Raw genomic sequence first — 26,354 nt, forward strand, 5'->3', positions numbered from 1 at the left:
AGAGAGGGAAAATCGGAATCGGAAGCATGCTCCAGACTCTGGGCTGTCAGTACAGAGCCTGACGCGGGGCTTGAACCCACGAACTGTGAGATCATGACCTGAGCCAAAGTCAGACTGAACCACCCAGGTGCCCCTCTGAATTGTAATTTTATAGCAGTGACCTGAGGGTGAGATCGGGTGTTACAGCTGCGTATTCTGGAGCTCCATCTTAATTTACTGGCTTAGAATCTCTGGGGAAAGAAGCCATGAACTTGCATTTTAAAACCATTTCAGGTCATTCTTATGTTTGCTAAAGTATGAAAAGCACTACCCTAAGCCATACCATAATCCTATGTAGTGTATAAAGCACATTAACATGCTCTTTTCCTCCCTTTGGATGGTTAAGCTATTTTTTTAAGTAAACTAAAATAAAGACCCCTTGCTTACTAGTCATTATCATAATGGAATGTTAACTTTCCCAAGTTCACAACCAGCTAAATTCCAGTTTCAAGAGTTAGAAAAATAAGATTGGGCTAACATCTATAGGTAACTGTGTACCTAATATCACTTAAAGGGCAGTTAGTTACTTTTTATAAATTTAAAGTTTATTCCCCTTTCTAATAGAAGGAGGTAAGCTTAGGTATTCGAGCATACATTTTGAACAAGAAGCATTTCTGAGCATGTTTGATAAATATGTCCACTCTATTTCATTTTTCCTGATTATTTTATTATCATATTGGTAGCATATTAATAAACATTAAGACTTGTTGCTACTGAAAAAGTAAAAGTTTTGGGTTAGTCTTTCAATTTTGGAAGGGAGGGGAAAGAATTGTAAACATAAACACTAAAGGCCCATTTCATTCACTAATTTTCTTGCCTTGAAAGTGCCAGGCAAAGTAGCTTTCTCTCTCTGGTTTTCATTTAGGATTGGAGTGGGGTAGGAAGTCCAATGCCAGACCAGCAGAGTAAGTTTTGGGAGGTAAGCATAAACCACACTGTGACTGGACAGGAAATGCTTGCACTGCTGTTGAAGGTGAGTTAAAGTCACAGCATCAGGAGTTCCTATAAAAATAGCTGTTTTTATAAACAATCCCAGCTAAAGTCTATGGAACATATTTTTAAAAATTGTATTAAAAACAGAAATATAATTAGTGGTGTTTTCATGTTTCTGTTTCACGTTTCTGTTTCAGAGATCTGAACCTGGGCGCTCCTTTAGGGACTTGTAACATTGGAATGAATATATAATTTAATTGTCTGTATACTTAATAAAAGTTTACACATGTACACCTTATTTTCTGGTCTTGTAGTTTACACATTCTGAAAATCAATATATTGGGTCTTTTAGTAAATGTAAGTCAATTAGACCCTGAGGACTAATCAATGATAAAAAGTTTACTTAGAAAGTGGAAGCACTGTAATTTATTTATTCACAGGGGCACAAAGAAACAAAATCAATGGCATCGAAGTGGGTGATTGGTTCTTTCTTTCAGGTTGAGGTAAGTTAAAACCATAGGATCAACTTCTGTGTGCATTCTCCTTTCGTTAAAGGAGACATGTATATTGATCGGGGCAGGAAGTAGGGAAAATGAGGCTGACTATTGATCAACTTTTATCACAGAGTTAATGGTTAAGGCAAACCAAATGTCAGATATTGTTAGATAACATTGGCATGTCTTAGGATGAGGAGTGAAAACAGTCATGATTCAGTATGGCACGGGCAAGCATCCAAATTCTTGCATATCACTGCGGGTTTATGTGATCATTCAAGTCAGCCTTGCAATCGTCAGAGTGCACTGATGTGCATGCTGGAAGAGTGCAGGGGAAGCCTGCTTTTGTTCTCGCATCCTTGCTAAGAGTGGATGTGCAGGTAAAATATTTTTCAGGGATGTTAAATTACTGGAACATATTGTGTGTAGGAGATAACTTCAGATGACAAGTATTTTCAGTTTAAATGTGATTTGTAGGCTTGAGTTTCTAGAACACCTTAATACGGATTTGAATACTTTTTAAAGATTTCTTTACAAAGCAGCATAGGCCCCATTTTCTTAGCCATAGAGCTAAATGCGCCTTAAATATATTGGGACCTAGGACTTTAGCTTAAGTCTTAAGTTTCATTGACCTGTCAGGGGGATCTTACAGGACAGAGTGGGGAAGGGGGGGGTGAATAGATGAAAACCTGGTGGAAGCTCCAGAAGGTGAGGTCTCAGAGTGGTCTTGAACTATTGGACTGACAGAGTGTGGTCCTACTTCCAGACATCATCTTTCTTCTCTCCAAGGAGCCCCACGAATTAACTCCTTTGTCTTCTTTACTCCCATTCAAGGCCTCCAGCTGCACTGAACAGTCTCACATTCTCCCATTCCTCCAAAACGTCTTTTGTTTTTTCACTTAAAAACATTAGGGAAGGGCAAAAGCCTACCTAAGACATAACAGTAGATTTTTGGTAGGGTGCATTTTATTGTTTAAGCATGGATAACTCGGGGAATATTTTATTTGTAATATATGCCAAGACAGCAGGCATAAACCACAACTCTCATCCTAGAGCTAAAATCAGATTCCTCCAGTTTTTCTGAGGGGAGTGTAATCTATGAATCTCTGTTGTTTCCTTACAGGACTCCAGGGGATTGTGTGGGGATGCCTGGGGCCAGGGGTGAGGGCTGCTGCCGGTGCGATGGGAGGAATGGCGGGCTCATGTTTGTTCCCACTTCTGCCTCCTTCTATTTCAGTGCCTTCACTGCAAGGCTTACTCTAGACCCCACTGAAAAGTAAGACAAAAAGTGGGGACTTGGATGAGGGTGGGGATGCAAATCCTAGCAGATAACAGACAAATGCTGACCTGGGGTAACCTTCCTGGTTAGGATGTGTGCTCCCAGGTGGCCATTTGTTCAGAAGCAATTCTGATAAATTGGAGTCTGGCTGAATCTCCAATTGGATGGGGACCTACTGTTCCAGCATAATCACAATTGGGCTAATCCAACACTTTTCTGAAAAGTGGAGCATAAAGCACAAAACACAGATTCATTGTATCAGGTTGCCCTGGAAACCTCAAAGTGCTCAACATGTAAGTTTCCTGTTTGTAAAAGTGGAAAGGTTATTAGACAGCAGTTTAGATATTTGTCTAATGATTTAAGCCCAGCGGTGCTCCAACCCAATTGTGCATCAGTATCATCAGGAGGGCTAGTTACAACAGATCAATATGTGAGGAAAAGGGAACTCTCGTGCACTGTTGGTGGACATGTACAGTGGTACAGCCACTATGGAAAACAGTATGGAGTCCCTCAAAAAAGTAAAAATAGAAATACCACACTGATTCCACTACTGGGTATTTATTTAAGGAAAAAACACTAATCTGAAGAGATACATGCACCAGTATATTTATTGCAGCATTATTTACAATAGCCAAGCTATGGAAGAAACCTAAGTGTCCATTATTAGATGAAGGATAAAGAAGATAATACACACACACACACACACACACACACACACACACACTGAAATATTACTCAGCCATACAAAAGAATGAAATCTTGCCATTTGCAACAACATGGATGGACCTAGAGGGTATTATGCTAAGTGAAATAAGTCAGACAGAGAAAGACAAATACTGTATGATTTCCCTGATATGTGGAATCTAGAAAACAAAACAAATGAACAAACAAAACAGAACACATACTCCGAAGTACAGAGAATAAACTGGTGGTTGCCAGACAGGTGGGTGGAGGGAGAATGGATGAAATAGATGAAGGAGATTAAGAGGTACAAACTTCCAGGTATACAGTAAAGAAGTCATGGGGATGTAAAAGTACATCAAAGAGAAGAAAGTTGATAGAATTATAGTAATTTTGTATGGTAACAGATGGTGGCAAGACTTATTGTGGTGATTATTTTGTAATGTGTATAAATATTGAATCACTATGTTGCATACCTGAAACTACTGTAAGACTGCATGTGAATTATACTTTTATTTTATTTATTTATTTTTTAAATTTTTTTTTTTCAACGTTTATTTATTTTTTGGGACAGAGAGAGACAGAGCATGAACGGGGGAGGGTCAGAGAGAGAGGGAGACACAGAATCGGAAACAGGCTCCAGGCTCTGAGCCATCAGCCCAGAGCCCGACGCGGGGCTCGAACTCACGGACCGCGAGATCGTGACCTGGCTGAAGTCGGACGCTTAACCGACTGCGCCACCCAGGCGCCCCATGAATTATACTTTTAAAAAAACCCAAAAGATTTCTGCCCCCACTTCCAGAGTTTCTGATTGACTAGGTCTGGGGCAGGGCCTGAGAATTCACATTTATTTTTAATAAGTTCCCAGTAATGTTGATGTTAATGGCTAAAAGACCGTACTTTGAGAACCCCTACTGTAAGCCTCGAGCTCTTATTCATACTTATTTATTTATTTATTTTTAATATGAAATTTATTGTCAAATTGGTTTCCATACAACACCCAGTGCTCATCCCAACAGGTGCCCTCCTCAGTGCCCATCACCCACCCTTCTCTCCCTCCCACCCCCCATCAACCCTCAGATTATTCTCAGTTTTTAAGAGTCTCTTATGGTTTGGCTCCCTCCCTCTCTAACTTTTTTTTTCCTTCCCCTCCCTCATGGTCTTCTGTTAAGTTTCTCAGGAGCCACATAAGAGTGAAAGCATATGGTATTTGTCTTTCTCTGTATGGCTTATTTCACTTAGCATAACACTTTCCAGTTCCCTCCATGTTGCTACAAAAGGCCATATTTCATTCTTTCTCATTGCCAAGTAGTATTCCATTGCGTATATAAACCACAATTTCTTTATCCATTCATCAGTTGATGGACATTTAGGCTCTTTCCATAATTTGGCTATTGTTGACAGTGCTGCTATAAACATGGGGGTACAAGTGCCCCTATGCATCAGCACTCCTGTATCCCTTGGGTAAATGGTGCTGGGAGACTGACAGCAACATGCAGAAGAATGAAACTAGACCACTTTCTTAACACCATTCACAAAAATAAACTCAAAATGGATAAGGACCTGAATGTGACACAGTAAACCACCAAAACCCTAGAGGAGCAAGCAGGAGAAAACATCTCTGACCTCAGCCGCAGCAATTTCTTACTTGACCCATCTCCAAAGGCAAGAGAATTAAAAGCAAAAATGAACTATTGGGACCTCATCAAGAAAAAAAGCTTCTGCATTGCAAAGGAAACAATCAACAAAACTAAAAGGCAACCGACAGAACGGAAAAAGATATTTGCAAATGACATATCGGACAAAGGGCTAATATCCAGAATCTATAAAGAACTCACCAAACTCCACACATGAAAAACAAATAACCCAGTGAAGAAATGGGCAGAAAACATGAATAGACACTTCTCTAAAGAAGACATCCGGATGGCCAACAGGCACATGAAAAGATGCTCAACGTCACTCCTCATCAGGGAAATACAAATCAAAACCACACTGAGATACCACCTCACACCAGTCAGAGTGGCTAAAATGAACAAGTCTTATTCATATTTAAAGTTAGCCAGTCATTGGGGTGCCTGGGCGGCTCAGTCAGTTAAGCATCTGACTTTGGCTCAGGTCATGATCACTCAGTTTGTGAGTTCAAGTCCCACATCAGGCTCTGTACTAACAGCTCAGAGCCTGGAAAATGCTTCCAATTCTGTGTCTCCCTCTCCCTCTGCCCTTCCCTCACTCACGCTCTGTATCTCTCTCTCAAAAATAAATAAATATTAAAAAATACAATAAAATAGGGGTGGCTGGGTGGCTCAGTTGGTTAAGCGTCTGACTTCGGCTCAGGTCATGATCTTACAGTTCATGGGTTGGAGCCCCGCCACGTCAGGCTCTGTGCTGACAGCTCAGAGCCTGGAGCCTGCTTCAGATCCTGTTTCTCCCTCTCTTTCTGCCCCTCCCCTGCTCACACTCTGTCTCTCTCTCAAAGATAAATAAACATAAAAAAAACAACTGAAAAACAAAATAAAATAAAGTTAGGCAATCATGTAGAGCCCCTAATGTCTTGTAAATCTTGTAGCTTAGACCAAAAACCTTAATTGGTTTTGTGATTATGTGAAGCTTTGAGGATAAAAAGTCCATTGTCAAATTCAAGAGCACCTGGACTAGAATTCTGGCTTTGTCTCTTAAGGAATTTGTGTGTGTGTGTGTGTGTGTGTGTGTGTGTGTGTGTGTGTCAAGATTTCATTGCTGTAAAATTGATACTTATATTTTGCAACAGGTTTGCTAAGCATTAAAAAAAAAAGATCACATGTAAATTCTTACCATATATACACCCATTAGGATGGCTTTCTTTCAAAACGTGTTGGCAGGAATGTGGAAAAACTGGAACACTTATTCACTCTTGGTAAAATATTGCAACTGCTATGGAAACCACTATGCAGATTCTTAAAAAAATTATTAGTAGAACTAACATATGATATAGAAATCCCACTTGTAGGCATATATCCAAGAGAATTGAAAACAGGGTGTTGAAGAGATATTTGCACACCCATGTTCATAGCAGCATAGCCATGAGGTGGAACCAGTTCAAATGTCCACTAACAGATAAATGGATAAACAAATGTGGTTATAAACATACAATGGAATATTATTTACCTTTAAAAAGGAAGGAAATTCTGACACAGACTACAACATGAATGAACCTTGATGACATTATGCTAGTTGAAACAAGCATAGTCAAATAAGTCACTAAATGAAAATACTGTATGATTACTGTGTGCACCACTTACATGAGGTACCTAGAGTAGACAAGTTTATAGAACCAGACAGTGGTGGTTACCAGGGGCTGGGGGAAGAGAAAAGAGGGGAGCTGTTGTTTAATGAGTTCACAGTTTTACTTTTGCAAGATGAAAAAGTTCTGGAGATCTGTTTCCCAACAATGTGAATACGTTTAACATTATAGAACTATACACTTGAAAATGGCTAAGACAGAGAATTTTATGTGATATGTATTGTCCACAGTTAAAAACAAGAATACTCTTGACACGACATCCAATACATGGTGGTAATAAGAACATTAGTTCCTTTTCTTCCTGCCCTTCTACCATCCTTTGCCAAATTCTCTACTTTTTTCATTTAAAAATGTTTGATAATATACAGTATCAAGCAAACCTTCTAAAATATGTATTGTGCATTAATTGAAAAGTATAACCAACGGAGAAACGGGAACCCTCTTGCACTGTTGGTGGGAATGCAAACTGGTGCAGCCACTCTGGAAAACAGTGTGGAGCTTCCTCAAAAAATTAAAAATACATCTACCCTATGACCCAGCAATAGCACTGCTAGGAATTTACCCAAGGGATACAGGAGTGCTGATGCATAGGGGCACTTGTACCCCAATGTTTATAGCAGCACTCTCAACAATAGCCAAATTATGGAAAGAGCCTAAATGTCCATCAACTGATGAATGGATAAAGAAATTGTGGTTTATATACACAATGGAGTACTACGTGGCAATGAGAAAGAATGAAATATGGCCCTTTGTAGAAACATGGATGGAACTGGAGAGTGTGATGCTAAGTGAAATAAGCCATACAGAGAAAGACAGATACCATATGTTTTCACTCTTATGTGGATCCTGAGAAACTTAACAGAAACCCATGGGGGAGGGGAAGGGAAAAAAAAGAGGTTAGAGGGGGAGAGAGCCAAAGCATAAAAGACTCTTAAAAACTGAGAACAAACTGAGGGTTGATGGGGGTTGGGAGGGAGGGGGGGGTGGGTGATGGGTATTGAAGACTGCATTTTTTGGGATGAGCACTGGGTGTTGTATGGAAACCAATTTGACAATAAATTTCATAAAAAAAGTATAACCAATTCTTAACTATGCATGTGGTATTTTTTTCATCCAAGATAACAATCAAGTTGCGCCCATTAAGCATAGACATATAAAAATTAAATTGTGAGGTATTCATAGAATGGAATACTATATAGCAACAAAAATGAATGGAATACAACTACATGCAACAATACAAGTGACTCTTGCAAACATAAAAGGAATAAACGCAGTCAAAATTAAACCATGCTGTTAGAAGTTATTATGGGTTACTGCTGTGGGAGCTGGAAGTGATGGAAAGAGAGCATTAGAGGGATTTTAAGGTGCTGGTGATACTCATGTTCTATTTCCTGAACCTGTGTGCTGGTTACATGGGTGTGCTCAATTTTTTTTACAATTTTTTTTACGTTTTTATTTATTTTTGAGACAGAGAGAAAGTACCAAGTGGGGAGGGACAGAGAGAGGGAGACAGGAACCAAAGAGAGCTCTGCGCTGACAGGAGAGAGCCCGATGTGGGGCTTGAACCCACCAGCTGTGAGATCATGACCTGAGCCAAAGTTGGATGCTTAGTCAAACAAGCCACCCAGGAGCCCTGGATGTGCTCAATTTTTGAAAAATCACCAAGCTGTATATCCGTGTGATACATATATTTTTCTGAATGTATGTTACAATAAACTTTTTTAAAAAATGAAACCAGGAGATTTCAACAATAGAATGATTTTATTTGAATTATCTAATGACTTCAGCCATCTGCATTTGCTGTATGCAAAGCCACAGAGGGTCACTATCATCAGGAAGAAAAAAGCAAACAAAACAAGGCTACTTAAATAAATGACATCTACGAGTCTCAACGGTTCAAAATAGCCTGGTGCTCCCAGGGTGACTTACAGTATGAGCGCATCTTAAATTAGTCACTTGATTTATAAACACTCGGCCCTGCAGGAGCACCACGAAGAGAAAGAATGCATATAATGGGCTACTGGTACTTATCCGACAGATGGTTTTTGCTGTTGATGAGGATGAGGATGATGAAGACAAGTTTGCAGCAGTATTTGGACTTAAATAAAGGATGGTATGCAGACCTCAAGCCCACAGAGGAGACATATGTGAAAGCAGTCTCTCTAAATTGCCAGATCTTGCTAATACAGCTGGCTCTGCTCAAATATTTCCCTGTCCCGTGTGTGTATTTAGCACACTCTTAGGCATCAGCTCAGCCTGAACAAGGTCTCAAGGAAATGTCAAGGAAGAAGACACAGGGCCTTGACTGGCACTCCCAACTGTGAATGAGGTGTTAATTACACAGGAAAACATTACAGACTATTTGGGAAGTTCAGTTTTCTTTTTTTACATTGTGAGCGGAAATAAGACTTATGACTTATGTAAAAACTTACCACATTTTGGAATCAATGATATGTGAAAAAAGGGGGATTGGAATACTTATGTGAGAATGCATAATATCCTAAATGCATTTTATTTCTTAACAGATATTTATTTTTTTTTAATTTTTTTTTTATTTTTTTTTTCAACATTTATTTATTTTTGGGACAGAGAGAGACAGAGCATGAACGGGGGAGGGGCAGAGAGAGAGGGAGACACAGAATCGGAAACAGGCTCCAGGCTCTGAGCCACCAGCCCAGAGCCCGACGCGGGGCTCGAACTCACGTACCGCGAGATCGTGACCTGGCTGAAGTCGGACGCTTAACCGACTGCGCCACCCAGGCGCCCCTTAACAGATATTTAAAAATACATCTATGACAGCAACAACCCTACTCATAAAGGTCTGATTATTTCAGGGATCAGACAAGTGGCTCTTTGAAGGACATGGGAAGAGGATATAATTCAGCATGGACAAATGATTTGAAATAGGTTTAGAGCCCAGGAAAGATGAGTCCACACTATGCTGCCATTCCCAATATTGCCTTTCTTCTTTAGGGTGGGATCTCAAAATTTCTAAATCATTCCACAATTTCCCCATCTTTCTGTCCCCTGTACATGTTCTGAGTAACTCCAGTGGCTTTTCAAAACAAGTTAGAAATATGACAATATTATGTAATCCCCCTCAGCTACAATTGAATAAGTGATAATCTAAATGCATTGGGCTAAGCCAAAGGGTCTGGTCTGTCAGTAATGTCTAGAGTCACTGTTTAGTATTCCTATTAAGTTATTATGTTGTTACTAATTTGGTCATAAAGATTAAGTATAGTCGAGGTCTGACCTCTTAACCCCCTTCTGTTTGAATATACTAACAATCAACTTTCCCTCCTGTGCCCTGAGCTATCCATGTTGTACAAAAAAAACTTAAGAAAAGTCTATGACTAACAATTATAAAAATGGTTGCCATTTATCAAGTACTTGCCATGGTCCAGGCAGAGACTGCTGAGCAATGACTTAACATTAGTTTGCTTAACCTTTTCAAAACTACCTTGGGAGGATGGTACCGTTCCGTTCCAATTTTACAGAGAGAGAAAGGTTAAACATCTCACTCCAAATCACTCTTCTCTTAATTGGTGGGGCAAAAATTTAAAGCTGAGTGTATCTGATCTTAAAATCCATAATCCTCAGAATTGAGGTTTCCTTGGTCGGTATCCTGATCATTTTTTTAATGTTTATTTCTGAGAGGGAGAGAGAGGGAGAGAGGAGGAGGATGCGCAGAGAGAGAGGGAGACACAGAATCTGAGGCAGGCTCCAGGTTCTGAGCTGTCAGCACAGAGCCCAATGTGGGTCTCGAACTCATGAACTGTGAGATCATGATCTGAGCTGAAGTTAGAGGCTTAACCAACTGAGCCACCCAGGTGCCCTCCCTGCCCCAATCATTCACAATTTAGGTTACTTTGCTGCTGTAATTGTTGAGTTTCTCTTATAATCTCACAACCAAGGCAGATTTTTTTAACGTCCCAGTTGCTTATCACTTTGTCCTTTGGAATTTGGGTCTCCTGGGCTCTCACCTGCTCCCCTGACTTCTGCTTGCTCCTGCCTCAGAATCTACCCTGACTTCTGCAGACCCTCCATCCTGCCATTGGGATTTGTCTGGACTTCTGATTGCCTTGCCAACCATCAACTCTCTCAGTCCCAATTTCTGGCTCTGTTTTCTATGACTGCCATTGTCATTCTCTGCCAAGGCACTTGATGCATCTTGGTATCATGTGTGGGGCAACAGTAGGGTGTGGCTTAACAACTTCCGGAACATGCTGGGAATATATTTTAACATCTCTGTGCCACGTTAAGAGGGTGGATGCTGGAAGCACACTGTAAAATGTTCTTTTCCTCCATAACTGGAAATTCACAGCAGGCATGCTCACAGAAGGGAAATGGGGAATCAGTCCTTGTACACAGTCTTCTTGGTCTGAGGATGATGCCTCTGGTCTTCCACATCTCTAAGCACTTTCATAATGCCTCGTGAAGGCAGAATTTTCTATTTCACTTTTGTTAAGGGAACCTGTTATATTTTTAATTTAGAGCAGATAGAATCAACATGTAGAGGAAAAAATAATGCACATAAACTGTCATGTCTACTTTCATAGAAACATTAAAATGAAAACAATGTACTGAGGTTCCCCAAGAAGCTTCAGAGAGGTCAGAGTCTGAGCCAGTAAAACAAGAACACACTTGGCCTCAACAGCCGGCTCTGGGACAAAGAAATCATCAATGATATTTTATATCTTGATTTCAATTAACATAAAGTTATAGTGGGTAAAATTTCAGCATTTTTGAGTTGCCTACTTTAAAAGATGAAATGTATCCTCAAGGGTAGAATTTTAGAACTGCATTTTGAATGTGAAGGATTGATTAACCAGCACCAAATAAATTCACAGGAATACATTTTGCAGCTATCCAATAACTGCCTGGTAAATGAAGAGAATTCCAGAGGATCCATAATATGATCTATAAAGGTCACCTGATTTGAAAGAGAACTTTTAGTGCATAATTCTCAATTCATCAATTTGAATTTAATAGGTCAAATTGCATTTTGGATATTTAAATGCTGACTTCAGAACCAAACCCTAACCAAAAGATGGGTAAATTTATTTAAGAAAAATGTACTGTCTGTGTTTTATATATGGTGCAGGGAGGAAACACATTAATATGACTAAGACCTGGGTCTTGCCTTCAAAGTAGAAGACAAAGGACAGTTATTCATAACAACTATTTGGATTGACTTGTTCATTTGGTTATGGGGAGGGAAAGGAAGTTCTGGGGAGGGAAAGGAAGAATAAGTTCTTGCCCATAGTGATTATGTGCTAGTCTTCAATAACTCCCTTCAGCCTTCTCTTTGAGAGGGAAGAGAAGGAGGTAGGGTCATCAGCATGGGAGTGAAATGTAGGGAGAAAATCATCTGTACACCCTCAGCAACAAGATGGGGCACAAACCATAAAATGTCTTTTTAAACAGGGACAGCATTTCCTGGATGCTTCTGCACTGAAATAGATGTATGTATCCTCTTTGGTCCTTTTCTGCTCTGATACTTAACACCAACTTTTTGATCAAGTGTGTTCAGAAGGCATTTCCCAGCCCATCACTCTTTTTTTTTTTTTTTTGGTTTGATCCTTGATTGATCCAAGTATTGGGAAATGTACTGATGATCTTCAAATACTGAACACTTGAGGACATGCCATTTTATACAAATACTGGGTAATTTTTTTTCTTGACTTGAATACTACTTAACATTTCTTTAAACTTCACATCCAGGATCACTTGAAACTGTGGGTAAAATTAATTTGGAGTCTAGCTTCATCAATATGTCTCTCCAGAGAGTCTCTTTTTCTCTCAGCTCCAACCTTTTCAAAACATAAGATTAGGATTTCCTGGGAAAGCCAGTGTCCCACTTGGTCCTTGCAGTTTTCATGGTGGGTCATTTGCTGGATTCTTTTCATGTTCTCCTTTGATTTTTTCCACCCCCTCTAGGGAACTACCATACAGGCAGAAGTCCTAGCTACATCTTGTTCCCAGCATCCTGCCTACATGTAGTACATACATATATACATGCCTACATACATATGGATTCATTCATAAAACCTACCTAATTCAGCTTCTCAACTACATAAAACTTCCATTACAACTTTTAAACTTTTTTTGTTCATCTGCCACCCCTTCACTGTGTCTTTGTAGGACATTTTTCCCACTTTCGGCCAGCTCATGTTCAGACTCATTCATTCATTCATTCATTCATCCATTCATTCACTTAAAAAACATTTACTGAGCCCTAATATAGCCAGATACCTTTCTATGCTTTGGAAATATCTTCAATCTTGTCCTTTCATTGGGAACAATAATCATAATGGATATCATATGGTCCTTATTCTCTGCCACACACCATCCTAAGCAATTTACAACTATTTATTCATTACATCTTCAAAATATCTTTGCGGTATCTCTGCTTTACAGATGAGGTGACTGAGTGACAAGCAACTTGCCTATGATCACATGGCTACTAAGTAGCAAAGTTGGGAACCCAGGCAAATTGGCTGTCTCATCTCTGATCATTACCACATCATACTTATTGCATATTTGGTAACTAAACAAATAAAGACATGAATTTTGGATAGCAATAAGCATTATGAAAAAATAAAGCAGGGTAAACTGTATAAAGTTATACAGGAAGGTGTGCAGTTTCAGATAGAAAAATCAGACAGCTGAGCCAAGTGAATCCCTGGGCCATGCAAGGTCTGAGAAAGAAAATCCAGCAGCGAGAGCAGCAAGAAGTGAGCCCAGAGTATGGCTTGTTCAAGGAACGGCAAGAAACACAGGCGGCTAGAGAGGAGCAAGTCAGTGGGAAGGTGGTAGGCAGGCCAGATTACGATGGAACTCATAGATTATGAGGGGCTCCAAGTTTTATTGTTTTGATTATAATGGGAAGCTACTGGAAGTTTTGTTTTAAAAAAGTCACATAATAGAGGTTGATCTAAGTACCTGCCTATCTATATAATAGGCAGGAAGGTAATACTACTATAAAGTCATCATTTAATACAGGGGCTGAACAGAGCTGATTTTAGGTTATCTGACTTAGATTGCTTATGGAAATATCTCCTTCTATTTGTGCAGATAACCAGGAGTTGATTATCTATATAGCATCTTGTGATCGTTAATTTTATGTGTCAAATTGACTGGACCATGGTGTCCATGTATTTGGTCAAACATTATTCTGTTTTTGTAAAGGTATTTTTTTTTTGGTGACATTAACATTTGAATCAGTGGACTTTGAATAAAGTAGAATGTCTTCCATAATTTGAGTGAGACTTATCCAATCAGTTGAAGGTCTGGATAGAACAAAGACTGATCTCTTCCAAGCCAGAAAGAGTTCCGCCAGCAGACTGCCTTTGGATTTGCAAAGATTTGGGTGTCCAGTCCACCTGCCTACTCCACAGACTTTGGATTTAGTAAGCTTCCATAACCGTCTGCGCCAATTACTTAAAATAACTCTATGTATACACATCCTGTTGATTTTGTTTCTCTGGAGAACCTGACTAATACACATTTCCATTTACATGTACAAACTATTTATTACCTTCCATTAACATTTTATGTTACTGAATATAATACCTATTACTCTCTGATATTTACCCAATCCATTGTTTTTGACTAGAAAAGAAGATATATGAGGAAGTGAGACCTATTTTATCTTTCACTGTGAACTATGGCTTTAAAATAGAGAAAGCTGCATTGTGTAAGTAATCCTGGAAGACTTATACAAGGATATTAATAATTTAATGAACTCATACTCAAGGGGAAAAATGTTCTCGAAACATGTCAGGATGAATTTTCAAGGGAAAGACCTAATTAGCAGTGTCTGAAGCATATGTCATCACATTTAGAAAACAAGAACTAGTCCCTGTGGACAGAATGGTACGTTGGATTTTAAAGCTTTAACTACTCCAGTTAATATGTATGATTAATGAGCAATATGTCAGTTAGCTGGCCTAACTCAAGTGAAAGACCTTATAGGAAAAAAATAAAAGAGGATATTTAAACTAATACCTAGAAATATGCAAATGTAGTTTATAATCTCTTTTATATTACGATCAACCAATAACTTAGAGTCTTTACTGGGAAATAATATCATAGTTTGTACAGCTTTTAAAATATAGAATCAAAGCTACAAAGATGCCCTATAGTAACAGATGACCAGAGGTTCCAACGACTTTACAAATGAATCCTGAGAGGCTAACAAAAGATAAAAATCCCTTAATGTGGGATTACGGTTGAGAAATCAACAGTTGGGGAAACAAAGTAGAAATTTAAGTAGTTATGTCATTATCTTTTACTTATATATAATAAAGTATTTTTATCTGATTATTTAGATAAAACCATCAAGAAGAAATAGGAGCTAAGTCCATTCAAAGGACAGAACACATGTAGATAGTGACTATTTGATATCAAGATCTCCAGAGGCAAAGAGAAAAATCCGATCACTTTGTATTTGTGATTCTAAACATAAAATTATGTGGTAATGTTCATAGGTCCAGTTGGATGTTTGGGCTTCTGAAGACAGAACCTTACTTTAAATCCTTCAGAAACATCAATAACTAAAACTGCAAAAGAATTAATGTTGTAAATGATGAAAACTACTGATTTATTTACTACCTTAATGAGAAATGAACTGCTAATGAAAAACACAAAGGAGTGAGAGAATAAACAGATAATCTTACATCAATAGTAAGCATTTATATATTCATTACTTATTACTTACAGTGCTTCCATATTACAGATAGGGAGGGAGGCAAACCACAAGAGACTCTTAAATACAGAGAACAAACTAAGGGTGGATGGGGGAGAGGGAAAATGGGTGATGGGCATTGAGGAAGGCACTTGTTGGGATGAGCACTGGGTGTTGTATGTAAGCCAATTTGACAATATATTATATTCATAAAAAAATAAAATGTAGAACACAAAAAAATACAGAGAAAATTAGACGCAGATTCTGCCCTTGAGGGGCTTATAATCTAGTATTAGAACATTTCTCTTCTTCCTACTGTATAAGTTTTTTTTTTTCACACAAAAAAATAAGGTTGCTTAAAGAGATCCAAGAAAAGAGAATAATTAACCATTATTTTCAAGATTTGGAAGTTGCATAAAATTTGGACATAAATGGCTTCAGATTATAAGAGTAGTAGTATTTCTATTTTGGCATACTTTAAATATGTAGTGTACTTTTTGTCCATGGTCATATTTTATATTATATAGAAAGGCATATATCAAGGTAAATATAGATTCTAAATCTTATATATTTATGACAAGAATAATTGATCATTGCCTTAACAACAATAATAGGATGGAAAACAGTAGGCACTGTTTGAGAAGCCAGGGACCTGGTCGCTAGTACCTTCCCTTTTATTTATGAGCTAATCTCTCAGCCTTAGCTGCACCCACCTTAAAAAAAAAAGAGTAAAGAGATACCTACCTAAAAACAGTGGACTGGAAAATATGAACACCTGAGAAGTAGTTACTTGAAGAGAAATATCTAAGTTGGAAAAAAACTGTCTATAATTTTTCATCATTATCAGACTGTAATTCCCTGAAGGCTGTGACAGTACCTGGCATGGAGTAAGTCTCCATAAATGCCTACCTATTCTTCTGTACAGAAAGTTCCAAGCTTTCCCCGAGAGGTTAAACCCCATGGGGGCATGGAGAAGGTAGTCTAACATATCCAGATGGAGAGGCTGTAAATCAATCACATTCTTAGAAAATATGAAGGAAAAATATATCCCAAAGACTCCTTTTAAAAATCAGTATTGGGGTCAACCTAGTGGTCTAAAATAAAACCTCATACAGAATGTGTTAACACTAGCATGTGAACATGGTTGACTTATGGGTAAGATATGTCCACAGAAATAGTGGTAATAAGCAGTCATCAGATACCTAGTTCTCTTCTCCCCTGAACATTGGTGAGGATTGGTAGGATTCCTGGCAAGGTTGGAACTGAAGTTTTCAAATATAAACAACATTTTGCCTAAGGATTTCTAGTTTTGGCCTTAACCTCTAAATGAAATGAACATTGTATCTTGACTTTTTTTATTTGAATAGAGTTGACACATGTTACATTGGTTTCAGGTATAGAGTATCCTGATGCAACATCTCCATACATTAGGCTATGCTCACTACAATTGTAGCTACCATCAGTCACCATGCAACACTATTACAACCACTGACTATATTCCTGTGCTGTATCTTTTATTCCTATGGCTTATTCATTCCATGAATACTCAGATTTCACAAAGGACAAACTAGGGCCCCTACTCAAATTTAAACTTCACAAAGACCAAACTATGGCCTGCAGGGTTCTGCTCAACAAGGCCCAATAGATTCTACCTCCTCTCCCCTCTCATACCATTCTAGCCTCACCGGTTTCCTGTAGTCCCTTGAAATTTCCACCTCAGGCTCTTGTACCTGCTGCTTCATCCAGATTTCCACAGAGCCTGCTCCTTCACCTCTTTTAGATCTCTGGTCACAGGTCATCTTTGTAACACAGCTTTCTCTGACTTCCTAACAATATTCCCTATCCCTTCTCCTGTTTTCTTACTTTTGGTTGCATCTTTCACCGTTGACCAAAACTTACTTATCTTGTTGCTGTCTATCTCTGTAATAGACTTTAAGCTCCATGAGGGCAGAACTTTTTTTTTCTATTGCAGCAGTTGGCAATTTTTCCTGTAAAGGGTAAGATAGTAAATATTTTAGTCTGTCACAATACTCAACTCTGTTGTTGTAGAGCAGCCATAGAAAGTATGTAAGGAAATGAGTATATGTTTACAAAAACATATGGTGGGTCAGATTTGGACCAAGGGACATGGTTTGCTGACTCCCAGTTTATAGTTTTCATTGTTCTATTTTCAACATCTACAATTGAACACTAAGTGCTTAATAAATATTTGTTCTTATTTTTGGACTGAGCTAACAAAATGGAATTAACTTTTTGAAAAGATACTAGACAAATAAGGAGCTTGCACTAATGAGAAAAAGAGTGTGATTTCATTCATTACTATATTTTTAGAGATCAAGACCTAAACTGTGGGATTGACTATATCTTGAAAGTTCTTTAGGATCTGGTGATGTTTTAATTGTTATTTCTTTTAATATTGTTGTTGTAGGGAACACAAGATAAAACCTTCATAAGTACTCTGAAATTATTTTACTGAGAATTTTTAAAAAGTAGATATATAAAAAGAGTAACATAACAAATGATTACTTCCCCCCATAATATAGAATTAACACCTGGTAGTATTTTATAATAATTTATTTAAATCTTTTTAAAAATAAACAAAATGTTACAGATTAACATTAAATGGAAGTGCTTTTAGGCTACCTCTAGTCCTGTTTCCCTCACTACTCCCAAGGTGTAACTACTCTCATGAGTCTGATGTTCTATTTCTGGTCCATGTATTCTTTAAAATTTGCATACATATGCATATATATATATATATATATATATACAGAGTGTCATATTTTGAAATTTTAAAAAACTATTTCTGTATGTATCCTTTCACAATATTTTTGTACTCAGTGTTGTTTTTAAGATCTATTTTTGTTGGGAGTGTGTGTGTGTTATAGGTGTGTGTGTGTGTAGATAATATTTCCAAAGGAAAATATTTCCAAAGTAGTAAAATACAGAAGTACAAAAAGTAAAAAAAAAAAAACTATTTATTATATTATAAGATAAAATCTTCACTGTTTTCTTCAGGTTTTGTATATTGGAGTCTAATGTTGCTCAAGTCTTTCACCCAGGAAAAGAACTAATGGCCCAAGGAATTCAGGAATTTAGCACCATTTTCTTTTTATCTACTAGAAAAACATTATCCTATAAAATGTCAATTCAGTTATTAACATATGGTAAGTGTTGTAACAGCATAACCCACTTCCGATATTTCAATACATGCAGCTAAATTTTAAAACACCTAACTGGAGATCATAAAGGACTTGCAGTTACACAAAACTTTAGTAGTCTTTCTAATAACATAATAATGGCAAATATTTTGAAATGGAGTTTAAAATGAAAACTGAGCAAGCTGAAATTCAATCTGGGTCTACTGACCCAAAGTATCAGTCTCTTAGGGCTTTGAAACAGAGTATCTGTGTTCAATAACCTAGATATATGGTGACCTTAAAAAAGCCTTCTGTCATATTTTATAACATCAAGGAATGGAAAGAGAAATAATGAAGAATCCTTATGAAACATCTGCTGTCCATAAAACATTTGAGAAAATACTTTGTCAACCTACGCTATAAATAGTTTAGTCCTGATGTCCTTAATTTTACATGTGTCTGTATGAGAACAAAGAGAAGAAACTCCCGAAATGGTTCTATAATACTATTAGAAGTACAAATGTCTTGGGGGGAGCCAATTACAGTAAAAGTTTATTCATCTAGCACTTCATTAAATGGAAAAATCTACCAGAGATAGCACTTCCAAGCTCCCATAGGATAGTGCTGACTGACTTTGATAACCCAGGAGATGGGGCCACCAGTTAGCTGGTATGTACTTTTGTGCTCATAAAGCAAGACCCCCTTCTTCCTGGTGGCTGCAGCCAAACAAGGGGGCACACAGTTGGTTAGTGGGCCACAGGCTGGATTCAGCCCCCAAACACCTGTTGATTCGCTGAACTTCTTCAGGGCAACTGTGGTAAGGACAAATCCACGAAAGCCTCTGGGAGGCTAAAAGAACTATTAAATCTTTTCCATGGTTTTAATATGAACAGATTTCATTGTGCTCAAATACTTGGAAATTAATGTTATAAGTATGATATCACAATTAGCAGTTATGGAAAAGCTGCCATGTGACGGGCCCTGTATCGGCTATGTTCCTCACACGTTTTTCTAATCATCACTTCAGGTTAGGCAGTGTCATTTCCACTGTATAGCTGAAGAAACTGAGTCTCAGAGAGGATGGATAACATTCCCTGGGTCACAGAACAGGGACTTACCCAGAAGTCTGCATGACTCCAGAACCCATGACCTTTGAGGGTTTGTGTTGCTGAAGTGATGCAGAGGTTGACGTTTTATTAATAAAAAGTTCAAGCAACCAGATTCCCATCAAACGATGAATGGCCCTCCTTCCGCTGGCAGTCTTTGGGTTGCTTTGGCTACCACCACCGAGGCCATTCTGTGGCCAGAGGAACACTTCCCCCCACCAACTAGCATTCATGTGCACAAGTTGTAGGTCAGGGGCGAGAAGGAAAGTTGAAGGTGTTAGTAGGGAAATAATTCAAGACAGCCCCGGACAGAGGCCCGGGTAGAGACAAAGAGGCAGAGAAGCTTTTGTACCAGTATCAGGTACAAAATGAGTATCATCTGATGTCATTCATTTTCCATTACATTGGTTAAAACAGTTTGTTTTTTATTTCTTAAAATTTTTTAATGTTTATTTATTTTTGAGAGAGAGAGAGAGAGCGGAGTAGGGGCAGATAGAGAGGGAGACACAGAATCTGAAGCAGGCTCCAGGCTCCGAGCTATTAGCACAGAGCCCGATGCGGGGCTCGAACTCGCGAACTGGGCTCAGGTCATGATCTCATGGTTCGTGAGTTCAAGCCCCACGTCAGGCTCTGTGCTGACCGCTCAGAGCCTGGAGCCTGCTTCGGATTCTGTGTCTCCTCCTCTCTCTGCCCCTCCGCTGCTCATGCTCTGCCTCTCTCTCTGTCTCTCAATAATAAATAAACGTTAAAAAAAAACATTAAAAGAAAGTTTTATTATGTTCTATTAAGTTGATTTCTGACCTGCTAATGGATCATAACACACAGTTTGAAAAACATGGTGATTATGGAACAGAATTCGGCAATGGACTTCGGTTAGAACCCAGCTCTACCAATTTCTTGCTCAGTGACTCTTTAGCTTGCTCTTTAACTTCTTTAAGCCTCAGTGTCCTTTTCTGAAAAATGTAGATGATAACCATTAACAGAAAAGGATATTGTAACCAGGATAATATAGGATTACTATGTATATTATTTTTATTCCCATACTATTGCATATATATTATTAGTGTAACACAGCACCAGCAAGTGATGAGATGCCCCCAAATTTTGCAGTTTTGTGAATGAGTCAGGTATAGCCACACCAGAATTAGGCATATTCACCTTACCTAAAGAAAATTGGCTAGCGTGAACCAAAGCTCAGCTACAAAGTTAGTTATCCTTATAGATCCTTACCTGGACACCTTTAACTGTATCTTTCTTGCCTTTCCAAGCACCTAAATCCAATACATAATTGCTTTTTTGCTGAGCTCTAGGGTGTTTAAACTCTTTGTGTAAAATGGATCCTCATAATCTTACAAAGGTAAGTCAGACTATTGTTCACACTTTACCCATTCATTCCATTTTATCTTTTCCTTCCCAAGGAGAAAACCAAGAATGAGAAAGGAGAGTCCTCCTTCCTCTTAGAATATTTTTTCAGATATTCCATTCAAAAAAATTAACTTCCATTTAGCTCCCCTGCTTGTCTTGACCTGCATATAGATTCCAGAAGAACTAACATAGGTAGCCAGGAATAAAGCAGAACACACAGTAAAACACGTTAAACTGGCTAAGTGCACATTTCTCTTAATTATTACAAGGGTAAACTATTTTAAGTACTTAATTAGCAATACCTGAATAAAAGGAATTTTTCTGCTGGTGATAAAGTTTTTGTTACGGTTTTAGCCTAAAGTCAAGGTAACTCACTGAATCAGTACTTCTCTAACTCTATGGTGGAAAATTCCAATTTGTTACAGACTGGTACTTTTATAAAATGTAATAAAACCAAATTACTGGAAAAAAGTGAAATAAGGACATGTTTACTATTGGATTCAATAGACATAAAAATACTTTAATAAATATAATAAAAAAAACTTAGAGAAAAAAAGAAAAAATTATAAAACTGTACACATTGTTGAAAGTGTGTATATATGCTGATAATAATGATTCACTATTATGCTTGGGACTTTTAGTCCTTTGCCATTATAATGAAACAAAAGTTACGAGTGAAATAGTAATTCCCCATACTCAGTGCCTATAAACTCTTTTAGACAAAGGAAACTATTATATCAGTATTTAAAGTTTTAGTATAACAACTTTATACTAAAGCTTGATTCTTGTTTGTTATATTTAACCTAAGTTCAAATGGCAATGCTACTCATAGGGCATAACTTATCTAAAGTGCTTCATTGTTTTGTTTTACTGATATCCAGTATAGAAATCAGTTTAATGGAGGTATGTTGATAAGAATGAAATAAGAGATTCCAAACTGGCTTCAGCAAACTAAGAAGAATATTCTTTACAACTTTTATTAAAAAAAATGAAGTGATGCTGCTTTTTCAAAATTCATTTTTAATCTTTCATCAATAGCCAGGACCAGCAATCTATAAATTTTGGCTTAGTTTAAATTATTTTTCAATGAAAGAAGTGAATTTGGTATCATGGAATTCTTATATATGAATATTCATTTCTTATACATGAATCTTCTGATGGAAAATAAAATTCAAAACCTTCTATCAAATGTTAAAAATATTTGATGGTAAGTTTCACTGATGTAGAACAGCATCACATTTCTTTAATAATGGTTGTAAAACTATGGGAACATATTGTAACAATCTGTAGAAACTTCACTTGTTCCTCTGCAGTTTTCTTCTGCCATTGGAAAATACACTACATTCTTCCTTTGCATGGAAGTATTGATATTACTAAAAATACTGAAGGGATGCCTGGGTAGCTCAGTTGGTTGAGCGTCAGACTCCTGAGTTTGGTCCAGGTCATGATCTCATGGTTTGTGGGTTAGAGCCCCATTCAGGCTCTGAGCTAACAGTGTGGAGCCTGCTTGGGATTCTCTCTCTCTCTGCACTCCTCCCCGCTCCCCCATCTCAAAATACATACATAAACTTAAAAAAATACTGAATATAGGCAAATAAGCAAGTTTCTTAAATGGTCCAAATTACATTTTTTAAAGGTGAGAAGTAACTGGTTTCTTCTTTTTTCTCTTACTGACCCTACCCCACAGTCCATGGTAACCACTATTCCAGTCTGTTTCTATGAATTTAGCTTTTTCAGATTCCACGTATAAGTCATATCATACAGTATTTATCTTTTCTCCGTGGCAACTTATTTCACCTAGCAAAATGCCCTCAAGGTCCATCCATGTTGTCCTAAATAAAGATTTCCTCCTTTCTTGTGGCTGACCAGTATCTCCTTGTATATATACACCACATCTTCTTTATCCATTCATTTGTTGATGGACACTTAAGTTGTTCCTGTATCTTGGCTGTTGTGAATAATGCAACAATGAACATGGCAGTGTAGTAGGTACCTTTTCAATATACTGTCTTCATTTCCTGTGGATATATATGTCCAGAAGTGGGGTTGCTGGCTCAAATGGTAGTTCTATTTTTAATTCTTTGAGGAACCTGTGATGGTTGTATCAATATACATTCCCACAAATAATGCATACGGGTTCACTTTCCTCAGTATCCTCACCAACACTTGTTATCTCTCTCTCTCTCTCTCTCTTTAAAAAATGTTTTTAAACACTTATTTATTTTTGCGAAACAGAGAGAGACACAGCATGAGCAGGGTAGCGGGAGAGAGAGAGAGGGAGACACAGAATCTGAAGCAAGCCCCAGGCTCCGAGCTGTCAGCACAGAGCCCAATGCGGGGCTCACACTCACAAACTTCAAGATCATGATCTGAGCCAAAGTCGGATGCTTAACTGACTGAGCCACCCAGGTGCCCCCCCTTCTCTTTTTTGATGAGAGTCACTTTTAACAGGTATGAGGTGATGTCTCATTGTGATTTTGATTTGCATTTCCCTCATAAGTGATATTGAGCCATTGGTTTCTTAACGTGCAGTAACAGTGAGTTGATTCTACAAGTCTAACCTACTTGACAACCTTTTTCTCCTCAATAACCATAACTCACTATGCAAGAATAGTTGTTTTGACCATTTTCCACACTATCTCAAAATTTTAAAAAATCTCAAATTTAACATATTAATCTTTATAAGTTAACAGTTTTTACCATGTCATTAGGCCTATTGTTTTGCTTAGCTGATATTTACTTGTTGGCAAGATTTTCCTGATGAATGAAGCAATGTTATCGGTTTACATTCTACTGCAAGCTCCCTAATCAGGATAACCACTCTGGAATACTCCCCATCACTGCATCTGTGTTGTCAAAACACACTCCTGTACAAAAATTGAACTCCAGACCATATTTGTTGACAATGCCATCCTTCATTATTTTTCTACAGCTCAGAAGTAGTCATACTTGTTAACAAATAAGCTGAAGAAAAAGATTCTTCCTTGTATCACCATCATCTACAATTATACATATACCAAAAGAACTGCCACGTATTACGTATACATTTGTCAAGATGTAGTAAAAATATTTTCCTGGTTTTATTTGTTGTTTGAATTGATATTAGCTAGTTAAAAAAACAACATGTCAAGCCATGTAATCCTTGACATATTCACTCAATATTTCCAAGCAAATGTCTTTGATGTCATCTTGCACTGATGCCTCAGCAATTGTATGTTTGTTTTTGTCTCAGCAATCCAAAGTACTACTTTAGAAGACATCTTCAAGGCACTAATGTTTGAATATCAAGTACTGAGCATTTGCTTCACTTGGCTTTTTATATCAAAGTTCATTCTTTCCAAATTCTTTTGCTTTTGAACTTATTAATGTTTTATGTGTAAATGTTGCTACATTTTGATGATTTAATTGCTTCATTAGACAGTTCATCTCTGCAAATAACATGAAACACTTAAAACTTCACCATCAATGAACTGAACTCAATATATGAATGATCATATTTCCTAGTAAGACTAATATCAATTATTTTGATCTTTATTTCTTTGCAATCAGTTTCATGGTCACCAGTTAGTTTATTTCTGATGAAAAGATGTGTCAAAAACTCCTGTGAAGCTTGTTTTGCCACTAGTTGGTTGGGGTTAAAAATAAACAATACAAATTTTACTTCCCTAACTTGACTAAAACTTAAAATAATTAAAAATAATAATCTATAAAAATAAATGATTACATTTTCTCAGATTTTTTTGTGGATTGCAGTTTACAAACTAACCTCAAAATGTCACATGTTTTGCTGAGGCTGTATTGTTTATGACTTATAGGCAGTTAGCACCCTTGTGACTCCATGTGGTTCAACAACTCACATCTAACCTACTGGATGAGTCCAGTAATCACTGGAATACACAGCAATATTAAATTGCTATAAAAGTTTCTGAACAATGTATTTTCAATTTCTGTACTTATCATGGTCCAGGATCACCTTGTCTGAGTACCAGACTTGAATAGCATTGTATTACACAGCACCTGTGGTTTATTAACTCCTATCTCTTTTATTGGACAATCCTCTCAATTCTTCTATTTCCTTTTAAATTCTTTTGACTAGGTGAAAAGTGGTCTAGGCTTTAAAAGAAAGGAAATACAGGGCTGCCTGGGTGGCTCAGTTGGTTAAGCATCCAACTCTTGGTTTCAGCTCAGGTCATGATCTCACGGTTTGTGAGTTCGAGTCTCGCATTGGGCTCCATGCTGACAGTGTGAAGCCTGCTAGGGATTCTCTCCCTTCCTCTTCCTGCCCCTCCTCTGCTCGTTCTCTCTCTATCTCTCTCAAAAAACGAATAAAAAAATTTTTTAAAAAAAGAAAGAAAGCAAATATAGGGGCATCTGGGTGGTTCAGTCGGTTGGACATCCAACTCTTGGTTTCAGCTCAGGTCATGATCTCACGGTTTGTGAGATCGAGTCCTGCATCAGGGATTCTCTCCCTTCCTCTCTCTGCCCCCACCCCCGCCCGCTCTCTCTCTCTCTCTCTCTCTCTCTCTCTCAAAAAAAAAAAAAAAAAAAAAAAAAAGAAAAGAAAAAGCAAATGTGGGGTTAGTTTTTAGGAAAATGCAGACAGGGCTGTCTATTTTCCCTGATCTTGTCCCCTTCTCCTCTTTCTCCATCACGTAGTTCTCCCATGCAGGGATGTAGGCACATTGTCTGATGGCAGTCTTGTTTCATTGGCTGACATTTCCCTACCTAATTAATCATCTGTCTTAGTGCTGGTTTAGCGCATTCCAATGTTTGCAGAAAGTGACAATGCTGACATTTTTGTAACAGAATCAAAATGGGGTTAAATAAAACAATTAATTCTAAGTCATAGAATATTTTCTAAGAGTGTCCTAATTTGATATTTCAAGGTAAGTCTATAAGACTTTCAAAATCTGAACAGGAAGAGTAGTTAAGATTTGAGAAAGTTTCATAGATTTATCTTTGTAATCCTGTTATTGTTAGAAAATGTGTCTAATTGTTAGAGATAATGTGACAGAAAAAGAAAGTAAATTGTTTGTTGTTAAGAAAACCCATTATAAGTAATTAGTCTTTAAGTTAAAAAGCAAGATATATAAGAGTATAAAGGTGGAGCATGAGGGAGATCATTAGGATTGTTGTTAAGTCTTACATATAAAAGATTAAAAATGAAAGTGTCATCCCATGTGGGGTGTGGGAATTTACCTATTTCATTCATTGCTTTAGTTTTTCTCATATGAGAAATTATCTAATGAAAGTATATTAGACACTCTCAAGCCATGCAATTTTGACAAAACAAAAAAGGGACTAGTGCACCACTCTCAACATTAAATTAGAAGCATAACTCCTTT

The 26,354-nt window shown here is 37.6% G+C and overlaps 1 protein-coding gene across 1 annotated transcript in view; it reads right to left on the bottom strand.

Moving 5' to 3' along the window:
- COL19A1 (collagen type XIX alpha 1 chain) overlaps positions 1–26,354 on the bottom strand; it is a 346,749-nt gene that overhangs the window by 104,092 nt on the left and 216,303 nt on the right. The window lies entirely within an intron of this gene.

The sequence above is a fragment of the Lynx rufus genome, unplaced genomic scaffold (assembly GCF_022079265.1).
Source record: "Lynx rufus isolate CCGP_SWC_20201006 ecotype Redwood Valley unplaced genomic scaffold, mLynRuf1.p SCAF_6, whole genome shotgun sequence".
NCBI lineage: Eukaryota > Metazoa > Chordata > Mammalia > Carnivora > Felidae > Lynx > Lynx rufus.